Raw genomic sequence first — 19,104 nt, 5'->3', positions numbered from 1 at the left:
CCCTTATCCTTTTTTCCTTTGGTGGCTTTTAAATGAGTCGTGAGGGTATGCTGTCTTAAAATCCAACAGGGAATCGGTAAGGAGAATCGAAGAGCATTTAATTATTTGATCGTCCCTTTAGATAAATCCCTTGCATGTGTTTAGTCCCAGTAGCCCCTTGCGAGGCCTCACCCATACCTGTCCCTTCCCACAGAACCCAACCAGGTGTGGCGCGTGTGTGGGGGGGAGAGGCGTTAGGGGACAGGAGGGTAGTTGGTTGACTGGTTGTGGCTGACTGGTTGATGGCTGGCCGCGTCCCACCACCACCACACAAATTACCTGATCATCTCACTCCCTCATCTCCCTCTCCCACGCTCATCCTCGTTTCTCATTACTCTATTCACTCACTCCACTCACTCCTCCTCCTCCTCCTCCTTCCCTGATCATTCCCTTTCTTCTCATAACTTCTCCCCTCACTCTGAACACCCATAAACTAAGCCTTCAACTTCCCCACTCCCTGACTCTCCCGCCCACTCCCCCACTCCCCCACTCCTACGCCCTCCCCCTCCCTCTCTCTCATTACCCTTCACTCACTCACTCATTCACCTCTCACTCTTCCTTCCCTTACACCGACCACCCGTAGACTGACCCCCTTACTCACTCACTCTCATTCTCCCTCTCTCACGCCACTCCCTCTCTCTCTCTCTCATCACATTTCACTCACTCACTCACTCACTCTCACTCCCTCTTCCCTTACGCCAGCCATCCATAGACTAACCGTCCCATTTCCCCTCTCTCACTCTCTAACTCTCACTTACTCCCCCTCTCATCACTACTCACTCACTCACTCACTCACTCACCTCTCACGCCTTCCCTTGACTCGGCTACCCGCATGGACTCACTCTCCCATGCACTCACTCACTCTCCCATGACCTTGCTCCTCTCCCCAGTTACCTGCCCACTCATCCCTCTCCCCCTCACTCTCCCAGTCTCCCACGCCTACGTATACCCACCCCCCCTGTCCTCCTCTCCCCCTGTCCCCCTCCTCCCATGTTCGTCCCCCCTTGTTTTAGATAACGCATGAAACTTAAGGTCCCGCCACGACCCTCCCGAACACTCCCGGACCCTCCCGCCAGTCCTCTCGGGTTACCTGGAGACATCTGTGATTAATCGGAAGGGAGGAAGGGAGGGAGAATGGGAGAGAGTGAGGGTTTGTGATTGGGGGAGGAAATGGGGGATGGTATGGGAAAAGATGGGAGACAGGGAGAAGGGGAGAGGATTAAGGAAGATATGTGTTTTGGGGGAGGTGAGGAAGAAGGGAAGAAGGGAAGGAGACGAGAGCTGTATGGGAGAGGAGAAAGGGAGGCTAGAGAAGGGAGAAAGGGAGGAAATCAAGGTCTGTGTTTTAAGGGAGGAGATATAGGAGAGAAGAGAACATAAGAACATAAGAACATAAGAACGCAGGAGTCTGCAAGAGGCCGGTAGGCCTGTACGAGGCAGCTCCTTTGACCCTAAGCTCCCGTGTATCTAACCCCACCTAATATCGCTGTCCATGAATTTATCTAGTCTATTTTTGAATGTAACAATTGTATTGGCACTCACCACATGACTGCTAAGCCTATTCCACTCATCCACCACCCTGTTAGTAAACCAATTTTTGCCTATGTCCCTGTTGAATCTGAATTTAATTTAAGAGGGAAGAGATAAGAGTGCTGGGGAGGTAGAGATGGGGAGGAAAGACAGAGACAAGGGGAGGATGGAAGAGTTTATGGATGGGAGAGGATGGAAGATGAGGAGGGGAGAAGGAGAGTGGAGAGGAGAGGAAAGAGGAAACGGAGACGAAATAAGGAGAAGGAGAGAAATGTCGATAGGAAGGGAAGAAAACTATAAAGGAGGAAATATATAAGAAGTCAAGGGAGAGAGAGAAGAGGAAAGACTGGAGTGCAAACGAAGAGATAGGGAGAGAGAATGGAGGGGAGTGCAAGGGAGAGGAAGTGAAGAAGAAGAAAGGAGAAGAAGACAAGGAAAACGGAAGGGGAAGGGAGAGGGGAGATGAAACTGCCGGGGGGAAGGGGGGGAACCGAAGGGAGATAAGTAACATAGGGAGAAAGGGAGATAAAAGGAGACATGGGGAGGAGAAAAAAAGGGGAGAGAAAGAAAGAAAGGAAAGAAAGCTGTATAGAGAGGAGAAATGGGAGAAAAATTAAGAGAAAGGAGGGGAGAAGGAGGGAATGAGAAGAAAGGGAAGAGAAAGGAGACATGGGTAAAAGAAATCGAGGAGACAAAAAGGAGAGAGAGAAAGGAAGAAAAGTTGTAAAAGGAGCAATGTGAAAAAAAAGGGAGAGAGAGGAGGGGAGAAGGAAGGAATGAGGGGAGAGGGGAGAAGAGAAAGTGTGGGATTACGAAGGGGAGGAAAACGGGGAGGGGAAAAAATGTTCCTTTGGAGGAAATTAATGAGGAGAGGTTTACCTTGTCTTACCTGAGAGAGAGAGAGAGAGAGAGAGAGAGAGAGAGAGAGCGAGAGCGAGAGAGAGAGAGAGCGCGCAAGGTTATAATTATGTAGTGAAAGATAAAGAGCTTCACCGCTTAAGGGGAAACATTGATGAGGATTCTAAGGTGGGAAGCAATTACTGAAGAGAATAAGTAAGAGATGCCGACGAAGAAGGAGGAGGAGGAGGAGGAGGAGGAGGAGGAGGAGGAGGAGGAGGAAGAGGAGGAGGAGGAAGAAGAAAAAAAAAGCTAAAGAAGAAAGAGAAAAAGAAGAAAGAAAAAACGAAAAAGAAAAAGAAACAAAAGGAAAGGAAGAAGAACAAGAACAAGAAATACAAGAACAAAACGAAAAAGCAACAAGAAGGAAAATAAGTAAACGGCAGAATAAGTAAACAAACAAATTCAAGAGGACAACTTTTAGGAAGGAAATAAAATAAAATGGGACTCCAGAATATATAATTAAACACGCCATTGAGTAGAAAGAAACCAGCCAAGAAGGAGAAAGAGGAGGAAAAGAATTAAGAAGAAAGGGGAGGAGAAGGAGAAGAAGAAGGAGGAGAAGGAGGAGGAGGAAACGGCAAAGAGCGACAGGAGAGATCTAACTACCACTCAACCCAAATGCCTCCCTTTCTGTCTCCTATCTTTGCTATATACCTCTCTTCCCCTTCTTCTTTTCCACTTCTAATCACTCACATCTTTTTCCTTACCCTCCTTTTCGTCACCTCCCAAATCTCCCCTCCCCCCCAGTTCCTTCATCATTCCTTTCTCTCTCTCTCTCTCTTATTTCCCTTCATTCCTTCATCCCTTGCTATTTTACTCCCTTTTCCTCTCTCAAGTCTTTTTCCTTCAATTTCTTCATCATTCCATCTCCTCCGTCTCTGTTATTTCCCTTCATTCCTTCATTCTTTGCTAACTTCTCTTCCTTTCTTTTCCTCTCTCAATTCCTCTTCTCCCATTCCCTCATCCTTCCCTCCCTCCCTGGCATTGTTATTTCTCTCCTTTCATTCTTTCATCCCTTGCTATACCTTCTCTTCCGTTCTCTTCCCTTCTCTTCCTTTCTCAACTCTGCTTCCCCCATTCCTTCTTGTCGCTGTTATTTTCCTCCCTTCATTCCTTCATCCCTTGCTATATACCTTCTCTTCACTTTTCTTCCCTTCTCTTCCTCTCTCAAGTGAATAAGTTGTTGAGAGCTCAGAGCCTCCACAACAACACCCTCTAGCGGTAAAAGGAGGAGTGAATATACGTGTCAGAGATGGGACGTAATTACCGTAGACAGTTTTATTTTCGCCGCTTTAAGTCAAGGAATTACCTGTTGTCTTCTCTGGGTCTTAGTCGCTTCTTTAAACCGGCCGTGCAAACATATTTTCTTGGGGGTACTGTAATATATGTTCTAAGCCTCACTTCTTACTAAGCTTGTTGTTATTACTCTAAGCGGCAAAGGGAGATGGGTGTTTTTTAATTTTTTTTTTGTGTGTGTGTGTCTTTGATTGAGTCTTAGGCCTGTGTGTTTGTGTGTTTGTTGGTTACCTGTTTTGTCCGTGTCTTGTTTGTTTCTTGGATTTTCTGTTCTGTTTCTTACTTTTTTTTCTTGTGTTATGTGTTTGTTTGTTACCTGCTCCGTGGTCTACCTGTTCCGTGGTCTATCTGTTCCGTGGTCTACCTGTTCCGTGGTCTACCTGTTCCGTGTCTTTCCTTTTCCGTGTGAATTACTTGTTTCTTGTCTTATTGTTTCGTTGTTACTTTTTCCTTGTTTTACCTGTTCCTTGTCTTACTTTTTTCTTATCGTACGTGTTCTGTGTGCTACTTGTCTTCCTTGTCTTCCCTGTTTCTTATCTTCTTCAAATATTCCGTATACACTACAGATAAAATTTGGCGCGCTTTGGCCCACTCAAATTGACTTCACAGCTGAGTGGGACTATACTAGATACTTGAAATACATACCATCTACTACTTCGATTCCTTAAAGATGGCGGCGAGCGTGCGAAGTGAGTCTGGGACGAGCGTAAGAAGCGTCGGGGCGGCCATCACCGTCTTCAAGGAGCCGTCGTGTGGAGGAATGCGGCCCCGAGTATTGGCTGGGCCGCGCGCCGCTCACCCCGCCGATTGGTCCGCCGCCGCATTCCTCCACACTCCTTCCGCCAATACGCGTGCGGGGGCGGGTCTCGGCGTAAGGAGGGACCCGAGAATCATTAAGACAGTTTTACAAGACGCCCTCCTCCTCCTCGTCCTCCTCCCTCCAAACCTAACCTGCCCTCCTTCCTTCGTTCCTCCATTTTCCTCTGAGACTGTGTGTGGATTAGCGTCTGTGTTTCTTTCGTTATGTTCAGAGCTCGAGTGTTGCGTTGGTGTTTCCGTGAAGTGAGAATTTCGTGGTTCCTTTCGTTTGTATTGGTTTTCTCTCCTCGCTGTTGATTGTAGTAAGTTTAAGCTGAAGACATGATATTTAGGAGACGGAGAAGAATGTAACAGAACGGTGATCTGACTATGAAAAAAAAATATATGTAATTTCAATGTGTGTGTGTGTGTGTGTGTGTTCCTCTAAATCTGGCGCTCACAAACAAAAAATCATCTTCTCTTTCTCCTCTCCTACTTCCTCCCCTCCTCCTTAAGCTTCTCCATCATCATCATCATAATCATAATCATCTTCATATTCTTACACCACCATGCTCCCTCTTCTTCCTCCTCCTCTACCCTTTCCTCTTCACCACCTCCCCTTCGTCACCTCCTCGATCATCCTCTACCCCCTCCTTTTCACCTCCTCCCCTTCGTCACCTCCTCGATCATCCTCTACCCCCTCCTCTTCACCACCTCCCCTTCGTCACCTCCTCGATCATCCTCTACCCCCTCCTCTTCACCTCCTTCCCTTCCTTCACCTCCTCGTTCAATCTCATCACAATCATCTTCATTTTCTTACACCACCACCTTCCTCCTCCTCAATACCCTCTCCTCATCCTCATCCTCATCACTGTTACATCTGCCACCCCGCTAATCGTCCCTGTTGCTGCGGCAGTGACCGGCGTGCTCCCCTCGATAAGCCGTTTGTAGAGAGGGATGCAGTGACATGTTTGTGCTCTCTTCCCTCAAGTGTTGTCGCCGCGCCGAAGCCTATAACGATCTAACAATAATAGTAATAGTAATAATAGTAATGCTAGACCTGTACACACACACACACACACACACACACACACACACACACACACACACACACACACACATTATACGACAAACCCTTTTACTGTCACTGCACCAAAGTCTCAATTATTACTCTTTTTATCATTATTGTTGTTGCCGCTGCTACTACTACTACTACTACTACTACTACTACTACTACTACCACCACCACCACTGAAGGGCCGCAGGAGGGAGAGGTTGTAGAGGCGCCATTACTTCCAGACAGAGAAGGGAAAACCACTATGAATATATATCAGGCATAGACTCTGGGGAGCGTCTCGTGAGTGTGTGGGCAGCGAGGGAGGGAAGGAGGCGGCGGAGGAATGGAGGGAGGGAGTAACAGGGAGAGGGAGGGAAGGACGGGACAGAGAAAGGGATAAGGAGAGGACAGAGGAGCGGTAGGAAAGGATAGAGGATAGAGGGAGAGAAGAAATCGTCAGAGAGAAGCAGAGGATAGAGGAAGAGGAATAAAGGGAGGAAGGAAGAGAAGGAGGGAAGAAAGGTACAGGGGAGAATAAGAAAGGATAGAGGGAGATAAGGAGGGGAGAGAGAGAAAAAAGGAAAGGATAGACGTAGGGAAGGAAGCGGCGGAGGAATGGAATAGAGGAAGAAACAGAGAGAGTGGAGTAGAGGAGAGAGGGAGAGAGGGAAAGTATAGAAGGAGGCGACAGAGGAAAGAAAGGAGGAAGGATCAGGGAGAGAGGGAGGAAAGAAGGGGAAAGAGGAATGGAGGGAGGAAGAAACAGGGTGATGGTGGAGAGGATGAAGAGGGGAAAGGAGGAAAGGACAGAAGGAGAGGAGACAAAGACAAAGTGAGGAAAAGAGGAGGAGGAAAGAAAAGGACAGAGAAATGAAGGAAGTGAATGGAGGGACGAAGAGAGGAAAGGAGGAAGGGATATCGGAAGGAAAGGGTTGCGGACATACTATATAAGGGAGGAAGGAGTGAGAGCAACATAGAGAAAGAATTAAGAAAAGAGCAGTAGAAGAAGATGGAGAAAGGGAGAGAAAGGATGGAGCGAGGTAATGATGAAAGAAAAGGGAAGGAAGAGGTGAATGCAGACGAGAGGAAAGGAGAAAGGGAAGGGACTGAGAGAGCGAAAGGAACGGAGAGAAGAGGGTGGAGAAGTAAGAGGCGAAAGAGGAAAATAAAGAGAAGTAAGAAAATGGACGAATGAAAAAAAGGCGAATGGGTGGAAGAGGAGAGGGATAGAAGGAGGAGGAAGGAAGATAGAGAACATAGGGAGGAATAAAGGGAAGAAGGATGGATAGAAAGGAGAGGAATAGGAAGAGGAAGTAGGGTAGAGAACACAGGGAGGAAGGAATAAAGGGAATAGGGAAGAACGAAGGGAGGGATAGGAGGAAGAAAGCAGAGAAGGAATGTAAAATTAGATGAAGGGAGAAAAGATGGGAGGGAGGGAGGGAATGGGAGAGGCACACTGGGAGAAGAAATAAAGAAAATAAAGGGAAGGAGGAAAGTCGAAAAGGAGGAGGGATGGAGGGAAGAACGAAGGGAGGGATAGAAGGAAGAAAGTAGAGAAGGAATGTATATATAGGACTGGAAGAAGGGAGAGAAGATGGAATGGAGGAAATGGGAGAGGCAGAAGTAAAGAAGGGGAAGGGAAGGAATAGAGTCGAACTGATAGAGCCTGGTGGACAGTTCTTTCTAAATTGACGTGTGGAATTGGCTCTGGATTGGCTGATCGAGTGACGCAATAATCTCCATCATCTAACAAACTGTATTTTCTCACCACTGTGTAGCCGGGATGAGGTCCGTTGGGCGGTGATGATGATGGTGATGATGGTAGGGGTGATGATGATGATGATGGTGGTAGTCGGTGAGTGAAAATAATTGGGTTACGGAAAGGGCAAGTTTCTGTACGGATATGAAGTCGGTCATTAAGGCTCCATAAAAGGAAGTGTTCGGCTTAAGGTAAAGCGTCTCGTCTCGTTTACGTACATAAAAAAAAAATGTAATAAGTAAAAAAAAATATAGAGTATAGGATGTTTTCGAAGCCATTATTAACTTTTTAGCATTCCCTTAAGAAGCATTTAGATAGATAGATAAACAGATAAATACATTGATAGATAATTAGTTATGTAAGCGTGTGTAATAGTGATGAGGTTGATGATGACAAAAATTCTTATAGTTTTTGTGAGCATGGAGGCGGTGGCTGTGTGGTTACCGTGAGAGAGAGAGAGAGAGAGAGAGAGAAGGGAAAAGAAAAGACACTGCTGAAGGAAAAGGAGAAGAGAAGAAGTTGTAGGGGAGAGGAGGGGAAGGGAAGGAGAGGAAGGGAGAGGAGGGAAGGGGATGGGAAAATGTAGAGAGAAGGGAAGAGAAGGGGAAGTGTGGAGGATTAAGAGGAGCGGAGAGGGAGGGGAGAGGAGGCGCGGGGCGGAGGGGGAGGCAGTGCTTGAGGGGGGCGAGGGGAGCGGCGCCCCCGAGGCAGCAGCAGGTGACGCAGCCGCCTTGAACCCTTCCGAGGGGGGCAAAACTCTGGCAACCACGCACCGCCCCCCCTCCCCTGCCCCCTTCTTTCCTCCCTCCCTCCCTTCCGTCTTACCTTTCTTCTCACTTGTCTTCCCTCCTCCTCTCTCTCTCTCTCTCTCTCTCTCTCTCTCTCTCTCTCTCTCTCTCTCTCTCTCTCTACCTCCACGTCTCCTTAGCGATCTTTTTTTTTCATTTTCATCCTCCTCCGCTCCTCCTACCACTCTTTCCCTCCATGCTTCTCCCTCTCCCTCCCTCCTTCCCTCCCTTCTTCCTCCATCAAAGCCGTCTCTTACTTAGCCTCCTCCTCCTCTTTCTCTCCTTCCTCATTTTTCTTGCACCTCCTTTTCCTTTTCTCTCCTGCCTCTCCCCTCTTCACCCTCTCTCTCCCACCACCTTGATATCTGTCTGTCTGTGTCCGTCTGTCTGTTAGTCTGTCTGTCTGTCTCAGTGTTTCCTCTTCAACGGTATCTTTATCTTTTTTTCCCTTACTTCCCCTCATTCCTCTCTCCTCCTCCCTCTTCCTCTTTATTATTTCCTTAATTAATTCGTTCGTTCGTTCGGTCGGTTGGTTTCTCTGTCCTTCCTTTCTTCCTTCCTTCCTTCCTTCTCATCTTTTTTCTTCCTTCTTTCCTCCCTCCCTTCCTTCATTCCTTCCATCACTTCAATAAATCATGGAAATAAATCCGTCAGTAGGAATTAGTAATACAACAATTAAAGAGGAAGTAAGCACCGAATTCTCCGGGGTAATTATCGATAATAGGCTTACGTGGAATATCCATAATGATAAAAATGTAAGTAGTGAAATTAATATAATGTGCGGCATTCTACAACTTGGTCGGTCGCTCACTGTAACGTGTTTCAGAAGGTGGATGGAAGGTCTGTCACGCTCTCATTAATCTGTTCCAGCATCCTTCCTTCCTTCCTTCCTTCCTTCCTTCCTTATTTCCTTCACTTTTTATTATTTCCTTCTCTTCCTCCATTATACTCTTCCATTTTTTTCTTCATTTCTTCATTTTTTCTTATTTTCTTCATTTTTTATTATTTCCTTCTCTTCCTTATTCCTTTCTTCCTCCTTTCCTTTCCTTTACTCCATTATACTCTTCCATTTCTTTCCTCTTTTCCTTCCTTCATTTTTTCTTCCTTTCTTCTTTCCTTTTCACTCATTTCTCATTATTTCTTTCCTTTTTCTTATTTCTTTCCTTCCTTTTCTTCTTCCTTACTCCTTTCCTTCCTTTCTTCTTTTCTTTTTCTTTCTTTCTTCTTCCCTTCCTTATTTCCATTATTCTTATTTATTTATTTTCTTACTTCCTCCATTCCTTCTTTCTCTCCTTCCTTACATTGCCTTTCTTACTCCAAAGAGATAACGTACAAATAGATATAGAAAGAAAGTAAGAAAGAATAAGAATAAAGAACAGAATAAAAGGAGAACGAACGTCGGAGGAGGAGGGAGGAAAAATGAAGGATATGTAAAGAAAAAGGGAAACGGAGATTAATGGAGGAAGGGAGAGGGAAGAAAGGAGGGAAGAATCTTGGTGTGTAAGAAGGGGAGGAACGTTTAGAAAGGAATGTGGAGGTAATGAAGGTATGCAGGAGGGAAGGAGGGAGGGAAGACAGAGGAAAGAGAATATAGGAGGAGGAGGAGGAGGAGGAGGAGGAAGATGCGAAGGATAGAGGGAGGGAGGGAGGAGGGAAGGAAGGAGGACCAAACGAAGGGAAGAGAGAGAGAGAGAGAGAGAGAGAGAGAGAGAGAGAGAGAGAGAGAGAGAGCGAAGCAACGTATTGAACTGACGCCATGAAGACATCTTGCGAGTGGCTGCTCTCTCTCTCTCGCTCTCTCTCTCACCTGCTTTCACCTTCAACGTACCTGTATTTTCTTCACATTTTTCTGTCTAACTTCTTCTTCTTCTTCTTCTTCTTCTTCTTTTTCTTCTTCTTCTTCGCGTCTATCGTTACCAAAGAATTCCCTCATGGCTTCGCTCACAGGACGGTGTTTCGCTTCCTTGTGTTAAGTTCCGTTTCTTAGGGCCGCTTTCACAGTCGTCTGGTACGCACCCTAACCAAAGGCCGTACCATCCTGGTAACAGCCGTTACCATCGCCTCGATCCGCTTTCACAGTCGCTGTTTTCGTGGTATCGGCGACTACTAGCGTGGTGACGGTCATGACAAGACGAAGACACGTGATTCGGCAGTGTTGGTATGCCGGAGCGGCGGGAAATGTCAACATTATATCAGGTGAGCGGAGGATTATGAAGGATAAATGTGAAAAATAAACGTACAAAAAGTAAACGTGAAGAATTAATATATAAAATAACTGTGAAGAATAGATATAACGAAAAAATGTGGAGTGTCTTGCTATAATGCAGCGCTCAAATCTGCTGGTAACCTAATATTTCCTATATAGGGATAATAGGTGAAAGTTCATATCATAATGGTGGCAAGTATTAAAATTGTATTATTTAGCAGATGTCAGCAAGACAGACCCTTCACCTATATATATTCATTACATTTGTTCAGTATTCACACTTATTTAGCAGACTTCACATTTTTACATAACAGGGCTGATTTCGTTATATGTATGCCCTCTGCATATACATATGAGGCTATCTAGAATAATACGAAAGTTTGACCAAGAAGGCATAACAGGTGATAATGGTGACAAATATTAAAGTTCTCCCTTCTTTATTGTGTGCTTTGCAACAATAAACAGTCAGTCAATCAAATTGAAATTCTCAACAGGACGTTTACTGGTCAGCAGGTGAAGTGAGTTCATGTCATTCAAAGTCTTTTAATTTTTTTCTCATATTACCATTGAAGCCCTGCAACGTCTTGCTGTATTGTGTAATATTTTTTTACATCTATTTAAATAAATAATATAACCACATGAAAGCTAGAATTTGTACTATTTACTAATTAATGTCATTGGTAAGCTCCACTGGGGAGCCCCCGCGGCTACCAGAGCTCTGTTACCAGAGGTTCCAATCTCTGGTACTGATGCAAACAAACAGCGCCGCGAAAGACGACTGTGAAAATGGATTTCTTGTTGGTGGCGGCGATCGCCGCTCATTGGTAACGATCAACACAAACAAAAGTGACTGAAAGTGGCCCTTACTCCTTTCCTTCTTTCCTTCCTTCTTTCTTTTCTTTCATTCTCCTTTCCTTCATTGATCCTTTCCTTATTCTTTCCTCCCTTCTATATATACTTTCCTTTACTCCGTTTACCTTCCTTATTACTCTTTTCCTTACTTACTTTTTTCTTCCGTTTCTCTTCGGACATCTGATATGCAAATCTTTTCCTCACCTATTTTTTTGTCTAATTTGAATTGTTTGTATTTTTTTAATGTTCTTTTTAATGTATGCATATTGTTTTTCTTTTTATGTTCTGTTTGTCTGTTAATGTCTTCTTTGTCTCTCTCTCTCTCTCTCTCTCTCTCTCTCTCTCTCTCTCGCACCGTCCCCTTCACGCTGACCCTTCCCTCACTCACACTCTTTTGCCACACTTTCCCTCACTTCAATTCCCCTCTTTTTTCCCCTCTGGTCTCCCTCATCACTTTCATTGCCCATCTTCCTCGCGCATTCCCCGTTCATTCCTGCGTGGCTTATCCCCTCATTCACCTCTCCTCGCCTCGTCGTCCCCTCTCTATCATTCCCCTCGCTGTGTCTCTCTTCATCTCTTTCCTTTCCCCTCTTCTCTTCTCTTCTCCCAGCTCGCACTACTACCCTCACGCCACTTCTTCCCATTCTCCCTCCCTATCTTTCTCTCCTTTTCTCCTCTTTCCACTTTCTACCTTCTCCCCCTTCCTCTATTCCTCCTCCCTTTCTCCTTTCCTTCCCCTCCTTCCTTTCCTTTTCCTCACTTAACCTTGGTCTTTCTCCTATTACCTCCTTTTTCCTTTCCTTTTCCTTCCTTCCTTCCTTTCTACCTTCTTTCTCCTTTTCCTTTTCTTCCCCTCCTTCGTTTCTTCTTTTTCCTTTCCTTTCCCTCTTTTTCTTACTTAACCTTGATCTTTCTCCTTCGACTTCCTCTCTCCTTTCCCTTCCTCTCTTCTCACTCCCTTTCTTCCTTTCACATTCCTTTCCCTCTCCTTCTCCTCACTCTTTTCCCTCTCTTATTCTCCTTATTGTCTTTCCCTTCCTTCCCCTCCACCCAGTAGCTACTCTTTACACTCCATTCTTCCCCTCCTTCCCCTCCCTCCTGCTAAACCGCCCAATCCTTACTCCCCTCTCCCTCCCCTCCCTCTCCCTCCCTCCCTCCCTCTCCCCTCTCTCTCTCCCCTTTGGATCTGTACAGCAACAAGTGGCACCAACTGACTGGCACTCTCTTTCACTCACTCACTCACTCACTCTCTCACTCTCCCCTCCTCTCCCCTCTCTCTCTCTCTCTCTCCCCTTACCGCACACACACCTTGCTTTCATTTGCCGATTTTGTACCTAGCACCCCATATTCTCTCTCTCTCTCTCTCTCTCTCTCTCTCTCTCTCTCTCTCTCTCTCTTTTTTGAGAGAGAGAGAGAGAGAGAGAGAGAGAGAGAGAGAGAGAGAGAGAGAGAGAGAGAGAGAGAGAGAGAGAGAGAGAGAGAGAGAGAGAGAGAGAGAGAGAGAGAGAGACTTTAGCCATTACTCGGAAGGGAAATAAGACAGGTGATGAGAGGTAAAGCTTAATTAAATAATCTACCTGTGTCGTGGAAGGCGGAGGATCTTGTTATTAGCTTACCTGCGAGTTGAGTGACCTGAACACCTGCTTGTCTTTGCTGAGGATGAAAAGCGTAGTCAGGTATTTCATCATCATCATCATCACCATCATTATCCGTCATTATTATCATTATTTTTTGTTATTTCCTCTCCTGGTCTTTTTTGTCACCTTGATATCACCTCCTTGTCACCTTGAGAGATAGAGAAAAAAAAAGGAAAGTAGGAAGGCTAAGAAGGACGAAGAAAAAAAGGGAGAGATTGAGTTACAGATTAAGAAAAGAAGGGAGAAGGGAGGAAGGGAGGGACGAAGAAGGGAGTGAGAGAAAGTCAGGGATTGAGGAAAGAAGGAAGAAGGCAAGGAGGGACGGAAAATGGAGCAAATTAATCTTCGTATATGTATATCCTTTTTTATAGTCACGATTATATAGAGAATTTCTGCCGTGGGAAAATATGAATATCAGTGGCTTTAAATGTATGTTCCTGTAGTAGTAGTAGTAGTAGTAGTAGTCGTAGTAGTAGTCAGCAGCACCCGTAATAATAGCCTAGTAATAACCTTTTCCCTCTCACAGTCACACGTTAGACATTCCCTTACACTAAAGAATAAAAAAACACAACCAGTTAACATTCTCACGCATATGGTCGGTGTCTTTCCCTGGCGTTCCAAGAGACAACAGCGACAACAAGAGAAGAAGCAACAGCGGCAGCCTCCGTTAATGCGTGCGTGCGGGGCGGCGGCAGCGTCATGAGGCACGTCAATACCTGGGCGGTGGACACGACCTCTGGCGGCCCGAGGAGGCGTTAGCTGATAAGGCGATAAGAAAAGCAGGAGGTGGAGGGATGATAGGAGGGTAGTGGTGGTGTGATAGACGGAGATACGGAGTGTTGGGAAAAGGAAGAAGGGATGAAGAAAGGAGAAAGAGATAGGAAGCAAAGTAAAAGGCAAGCAGGGAATGAGACAGACAGACGAAGAAGGGAGTTAGAAATTGAGGAAGAAAGGAAGAAAAGGAGGAAGAATAAAGAATGAAGGAGGGACGATAAGAAAGTGATAGGGAGTTAGGAATTGAAGAGAGAAGGAAGAAGGAAGGGAATGACAAAGAGAGGAGCGAGAGATAGAGAGGAAAATAAGTAAGTATAGGAAATTATAGAATGACGAAGTAGAACGTGCGAGAGGGAGTTAGCGATTAAAAACAGAAGGGAGAAGGGACGAAGAAGTAAGTGAGAGAAAGTCAGGAATTGAGGAAAGAAGGAAGAAGGCAAGGAGGGACGGAGAGAGAGAGAGAGAGAGAGAGAGAGAGAGAGAGAGAGAGAGAGAGAGAGAGAGAGAGAGAGAGAGAGAGAGAGAGAGAGAGAGAGAGAGAGAGAGAGAGAGAGAGAGAGAGAGAGAGAGAGAGAGAGAGAGAGAGAGAGAGATTAAAGTAAAAGACTGGTGGGGAGGGAAGCGGAAAAAAGGATGCCCAAAGGAAGAGCATTGAGGGAGGAAGGTGAGGGAAGGAGGAGGTGGTGGAGATGGCGGTGGTGGTGGTGGTGGATTTGACGGAAAAAGAGGAAGACATTTTCAGAGGGGGAGTATCAAGATCCTTCTGGTATTAAATTAGAACATCCTTTTTTTTTTTCAGTATTTCCCCTTTTTTGGTTGTATAAGAGAAGCTTGATGCGATTTCATTCTTTTAATCTCTCGTGTTTAACTCTAACTTTGTCTTCCCCACCGTAATGAGTTAATAAATGAATACTTACCTTATAGAGGATGCTTTCAGTGGTAGGATACAAACTGAATATGCAAGAATTTACTGAGAAAGACCCTTGCATCAGAAAAAAAAGTCAGGGAAACGTTCTTTTATTCATATTTACTTTATTTTTTTTTTGTGTGTGTATTTGTATGTTTTGCGTGTGTAATTACCACCCTTAGCGTTGTTGTTCTTGTTGTCGTTGTCTTTGTTGTTGTTATTTACTTTGTTCCTTACCAGTCGCAGAATTCCTCGTGTCAGCTTCAGGATCTCCACCGCCATCAGTTGTTGTTGTCGTTGTTGTTGTTGTTGTTGTTTTAATAGTTCCTTACCAGCCATTAGTGTTATTTGTAATCATCATCATCATCATCATCATCATCATCATCAATTCCACTCCCAGAATTCATTGTCAACGGTATTTTCAGAATTAATATCATGGTCAGTATTATTATCTTTATTATTATTATTATTATTATTATTATTATTATTATTATTATTATTATTATTATTATTATTATTATTATTATTATTATTATTATTATTATTATTTATTATTATTATTATTATCATGACTTATTACTATTATTTCTTTTCTTTCATTTATTTTTCTCTTCTTATGTTTTTGTTAGATTTATTAGTGGGGTTTGATTTATATCATTATTATTTTTCATTATTAATATCTTTGATATTATTATTGTTATCATCATCATCATCATCATCATCATCAGTAGTAGCAGTAGTAGTAATTGTGGTAGTAGTAGTAGTAAATATTGCCCTTATTGTTGTAGTGGAAGCAGTATTATCATCATCATCATCATCATCATCATCATTATCACAAGATTATATTGTCAAAATAATGCTATGTCAGAAGCATTTATATAATCTTTTTTACTACAAATGCAGAATCCATATATTTATTCACATTTAACCACTATATAGTAACTCGGGGAAGCGTCAAATAACAAACACCAATTCACACAAATAATTTATTACAATTTGGAAAAAAAACAGGACCTAAACACTGTCACGGCAAAGTCTGACAATACAGGGAAGCTTACACACTAACAGACCAGATTTACAATACGGATGATATGGTACAAGAACAGCCAGCTATGTACAGCGTCTCGGCAGCCCCGCACCGGCATCAAGGGCGCGGCCACCCCTCGGAAATTATGTGCGGAGTGGTGAAGGTCCCGCCCCTCGACCAGGCGCGGGGCACAGCACGCGGCTCCTCGGTACAAGGTCTTATATAGTTCGGCCAGACATTCGAGGCGCTAAGGGTGTTGAGTCTGTATAGTCACTGTCACCTTGCAAGTTACACTGAAACCGGACTTATTCTACTTGTTTAACATAGCAAAAAGGTTTCATCCAGAAGACCTATATGCTTACAGTTTAGGATAGAAAGTTTGACGTAGAAAACTGCTTAATCAAGATTGTTACCTATCCTAAGAGTTTAACTTAATAAAATAGAAAGCTCGATCAAGAGGACGTATACACATTGTTTGATATGGAAAAGGCTTAATCAAGAGGACCTAAAGTTTAACATGGAAAAAATATGATGATCAAGAATACAAACTTAAGTGTTTAACGTAGCAAAAAAACACTCCTTGAGGACAGACTAGCAGTGGTGAAGCAGGTTAAGACTACACTCACGATAACGCTACTCAAGACTAACAGTAAGGAAGGTCGCTATACAAAACATTACAAAAGAAGGATTCAGAGCTACAGACCAAACACAGGAAACTAACTCATTAAGGATCCTTGACCGTTCCTGGAGCTTTCGGGGTCGTGTTCTGCAATATGGGGCCTTGAAGACACACCACAACAGCTCCGGGAAGGGTCGTCAGTTTTACAGTTGGACCAAGAAGGGAAGAAAAGTGACCATCGAGATCCCAAAGAAGGAAATACAAGCGTCAGATCCCTTTCCAGCTCTCGTCAGGCTTACAACAGAACGAGAATCAGAAAAAAGAATCTACCATAGAGTTCCCAAAGAAAGGATTACAAGTCTCAGATCTTTCTTCGACTCTCGCTTAGCTTGTAACTGGACGAGAATCAGAACAGAAGTTGCCATCATTGTCCCGAAGAAAGGATTACAAGTCTCAGATCCTATACCAAGTTACAAGAGGACGAGAATCAGAATAGAAGCTGACTTAGAGATCCTTTTTCATCCCTCATCAAGCTTTTAACAGGACGAGGAAAGCAAGAGAAGCTGCCAGAGAAGTCCCAGAGAAAGGATTACAAGTTTCAGATCTGTCTCCAGCTCTTGTGAGGAGTTGGATTGTACAACCTTAAGTAATCGTATACCAAATGTACACCAGAAAATAATGACAATAATAATGAAAATAAAGTTAGCATAGTTACGCATGCAAGTGCTCGAAAGAAAACGCCACTAAATGTGCTTCTAGACCAAAGAACAAAAGAACAAAACACACTTAAAAATAGTAACTTAAGCCTAAACACAACGATACATGGGAGTCGTTTCAAGGATAAGACGTAACACTAATACTGGCATAATGGAACAGTCCCTTGTAGAACTTAATAATAATACGAGTCAGTCCTCTTAACACCCACCGATCTGAACCTACTCCTGCGTCTCCTTCAGCGTCTCCTTCAGGTCCTTAGAGACGCCGTGGACACTCGAGGAACATAAAACTAGGGGCACTTCTTCCTTCCGCTATTTACTCCATCCAAAATTGACCTCTCTCTTGGCCACTCATCTCTACTTGTCATACAGGAGCAGTGATTAGGGCTTCATTCTTCACTTACTTATTTTGCCCCGTTATCTTTGCCCTTGCTTTCTCTACTGTAAATTAAATGTACAAATTCAAAGGCCGTACAGTTTTCTTGAGTGTGCACAGGATGAGAATGAATAAAAAAGGTGGATCGGACTTTGAGAATTTGATTGCCAACGAAAGGGATGGAGCGGGAGGAGAGGCGGAGCAGGTGGGTCGGTAGGTAAGGTCTAGGGAAGGAGGGAAGGTCACAGAGAGGGAAGGAAGGTCAGGGAGGGAAGAGTGGACCTTAATATGAAGCTGCCAAGGAAGAGCCCTCTCCCTCCTCCTCCTCCTGAAGCCTTGGCGTGATTAGGAGGAGGAGGGGTGGGTACACACACACACACACACACGCACACAACACACGCAAACGCACACGCGCACACGCACACGCACACACTTAAGAAGTACACTATAGCTTAACCTCATTCTCGCAACTTAACGTAATGTCCATAATCGTAATTCCTAATAATACACAGCCGTTTTTAGAAAGAAGATTGTGTGATTGTCCCGTTTAACTTAATTCAAAGAGAGCAAATCGTTAGCAGCGTGTGGTGGTGGAGTATTCTTAGAAACACTTGCCCCAATAACACACACACACATACACACACACACACAGACACACACACACACACATACACACACACACACACACACACACACACACACACAGACACACACACACACACACACACACTTATATTATGCTAACTTACACATCTTAGTTATTAAAGTGTTGCACGCAGCCCTTATAAGAACATACCTACATACGAACACACACACACACACACACACACACACACACACACACACACACACACACACACACACACACACACACACACACACACACACGCAGTTACTTAGAAAACCTATGAGACCAACACGATTATTTCAGGAGCTAAGTTAATATTCCTAAATCGAAAAAAATGGAGGTATAATTTATTGATACGAGTTACTGATATCGCTTTACGCTGACCATCGGAATGACTGGAATGTGTTTTTTTTTTCTTTTTGGAGGGAGGGAGGAGGAAGGAGGGAGGGAGGGAGGGAGGGAAGGAGGAGTAGTTATATCATGTTTTAATATCTAGTGACCAGAAGATTCATGTAATTGACATGATGAGTGGATAATTTAGAGCGACTAGATTATGAGAAATTAAACCTAATGAAGGATAGTAATTTTTAGTGACTAGCGATGAATGACTAGATAAATGATTGACTAAAACTGGCTGACTAAAGATTATTAATGACTACAAATAAATTAGTCAGTTACTAAGTCCTCCGTTGACTAGAAAAAGGTGACTAAATCCTCCTCCCGTGACTAGAAATGATTGACTAGATAATACATGACTAGCTTATCCTAAAAACTTGACTAGAAATGAGTTGAAATATATCAGTCAATTCTTAGTTCCTCTGACTAGAAAAAGGTGACTAAATCCTCCTCCCCGTGACTAGAAATGATTGACTAGATGATACATGACTAGCTTATCCTAAAACCTTGACTAGAAATGAGTGGAAATATATCAGTCAATTCTTAGTTCCTCTGACTAGAAAAAGGTGACTAAATCCTCCTCCCCGTGACTAGCAATGATTGACTAGATGATACATGACTAGCTTATCCTCCTACCTTGACTAGAAATGAGTGGAAATAAATCAGTCAATTCTTAGTTTTCCGGTGACTAGAAAAAGGTGACTAGCTCCTCTCCACGTGACTAGAGATGAGTGAATGACTAAATTAATCCTACAGTGACTAGAAAAAGAATGACTGACTCTTCTTTCCACGACTAGAA

This window comes from Eriocheir sinensis, unplaced genomic scaffold (genome assembly GCF_024679095.1).
Source record: "Eriocheir sinensis breed Jianghai 21 unplaced genomic scaffold, ASM2467909v1 Scaffold546, whole genome shotgun sequence".
In the NCBI taxonomy this organism is placed as follows: domain Eukaryota; kingdom Metazoa; phylum Arthropoda; class Malacostraca; order Decapoda; family Varunidae; genus Eriocheir; species Eriocheir sinensis.
This window is presented reverse-complemented; position numbering follows the sequence as displayed.